Here is a 2,510-nt window from a genome sequence, read left to right as displayed (position 1 = left end):
AAACCAAATAATATGAATACATTTGAATTATGGTGTTGGCAAAGAATACTGAAAACATCGTGGACTTCCAGAAGAACAGGTTTGTCTTGAAAAAAAGTACAGGTAATATTTTCCTTGGAGGTGAGAATGGGGAGACTTTGTCTCATGTCCTTTGGCTATGTAATCCAGAGAGAACTTTCCCTGGAGAAATCCTCTTGGTTCCAATGAAAAAGAGGAAGCACCCTTGATGAAATGGATGGACACAATGACTGCAACAATGAGCTTAAGTAGAACAACAATTGTAAGGATGGTTCAGGAGTGGGCAGTGTTCTGTTGTGCAGAGGTCTCTGTAAGTAGAAAGGGACTTGATGGCACACAACAAGGGTGACAACAACATTCAGTTTAGTGAGGTCCACATGTGTAGTCATGTTTGTATTTTTAAAAATGTTATTGGCCATAAATAGGTCATTAGTCTTGCAAAATTCTATCATGTCACCACCCAGCATCATGTCTACCACTAAGGCCATAGATTCCCATTACAGGGCCTTCTTTCTCACTTTCACTTGCTAATTGCCAGTAATTATCAATGCATCTGGAGTGCATGCTCGATCAATTTCAGACTGCAGAAAATGGTGAAAATCTTTATTTTCTTCATCTTTAGCTTGAAAGGTTGGTGCATAAATTTGAAGAAGAACCACACTTACTGTTGTCTTCCTTGGCGGTTTCTGGATATTATCCTATGACTGACAGTGTTGTACTTCAGGATAGATTTTGAAATGTCATTTTTGATAAATATGACTTATTTCTCTTCAATTTTTCATTTCCAGAAGAGCAGACTATAAGATTGTCAGATTCAAAATGGCCAATGGCAGACCATTTCAGCTCACTAATGCCTAGACAATTGATCTTTATATGCTTCATTTCATTTTTGATGATTTCCAATGTTCCTAGATTCATACTTCATACATTTCATGTTGTGATTATTGGTGGATGTTTGCATCACATGGGGTGTTTATTTGTGGATGTTTAAAGTGGTTTTAAAGAACAGAACATGATTTTCGCACAGCTCAGAAGGCTGGAAGTCTGAATTCAGGGCACTTGCTCTGCTGTAGGGGAAGGCATTCTCGATTGGGTCTTGGGAAGGTCCTTGTTTCTTTCTGCTTCTGCAGCATTGCTGTTTTTTGGTTCTCTGGAGATTTCCATGTGACATCTATCTCTACTCTCCGTGTGCTTGTTTGTCTTTGTGTCCAGGCTGCTCCTTCTAATTCAATAATAGTTAGGTTTAGGAAACAGCCCACACTGATATTGTCAACTTGCTTGGTTTCTTTACCATAAAAACAAGACAACCCTATTCTCAAACAGGATTATTCCTGCAGAGACAGGGGCTTTCAACATATATTTTTAGGGGACATAATTCAATCGACAACAAGTATTGATTAGATGCTATTTCTCAGGTGGCACTGACAATTCTCAAATGCATGTTATTATTGTGTGATACTGACTAGATCTGACTCATAGCAGTGCCATGTGATAGACTAGAATGGTCTCAGTTTTCTTAACTGTCATCTCTATGGAACCAGATCACTAGGTCTTTCTCTTGAAGAACTGTTAAGTGGGTTCAAACTACCAATCTTTGCAACACCAGGGCTCTTTTGCTTCAGTTGTTATTAGGTGCCGTCAAGTTGGTCTGACTCATAGCAACCTGATGGATAACAGAACCAAACAACTGTAGGTCCTGTACTCCCCGACAACTGTTAGATTTGAGTCCAGTTTTGCAGCCACTGTGTCAATCGTCTCCTTGACTCTCTTCTTCATTTCTGCTGATTTTTATCTTTCTTCTCAAACCTGATTTTCTCTCTTCTCGATCTCCCTGACCAGAATCGCCAAGACAGAAACCTGAGCTGCTCTAGATTGCTTCATTGCCTGCCCCACATCACTGACTTCGGAGGGCCTGTGTCCTTAGTCACCCTTGAAGTGACTACGTTTCGATTGTCATTGCTGAAGTCTCAACTCAAAATTACAGAATTACAGATGCAGAAGATTTATCCAGAGACACACTTGGCCTAGAATCTAGCAGGGCTGGGACTAGAAACTACCCCTTTGGACCAGGGTGTTCCTCAGCTCCAGATTCTTCCCTTGGCTCTGCTTACAGCTTGCAAATATGATTGTAGAGCCTGCCTTGAGCAAAGGGAAGCAGCTGGCAGCAGGGAGTTCGGGTGTTAGGATATCAGGCTACTTCAAGCCCACTTTGTTGATTAATTTCTCTGTACTTCATTCACTTTCCTTATCTGTAAAATGGGAATGAAAATATCCCTTCAAATTGGCATTCTATGATGCTCACCTTCCCGACACAACCGCTGAAGACAAAGCTGGTGAATAAGCAAATGTGATGAAGAAAACTGATGGTGCCTGGCTATCAAAAGATATAGCGTCTGGGTTCTTAAAAGCTTGAAGGTAAACAAGCGGCCATCTAGCTCGGAAGCAGCAAAGCCCACATGGAAGAACATATCAGCCTGTGTGATCACGAGGTG

This window comes from Echinops telfairi, unplaced genomic scaffold, assembly GCF_000313985.2.
Source record: "Echinops telfairi isolate 266 unplaced genomic scaffold, ASM31398v2 ScPeMD7_53;HRSCAF=182, whole genome shotgun sequence".
In the NCBI taxonomy this organism is placed as follows: domain Eukaryota; kingdom Metazoa; phylum Chordata; class Mammalia; order Afrosoricida; family Tenrecidae; genus Echinops; species Echinops telfairi.
The sequence above is the reverse complement of the archived record's forward strand: the minus strand, read 5'-3'. Positions refer to the sequence as shown.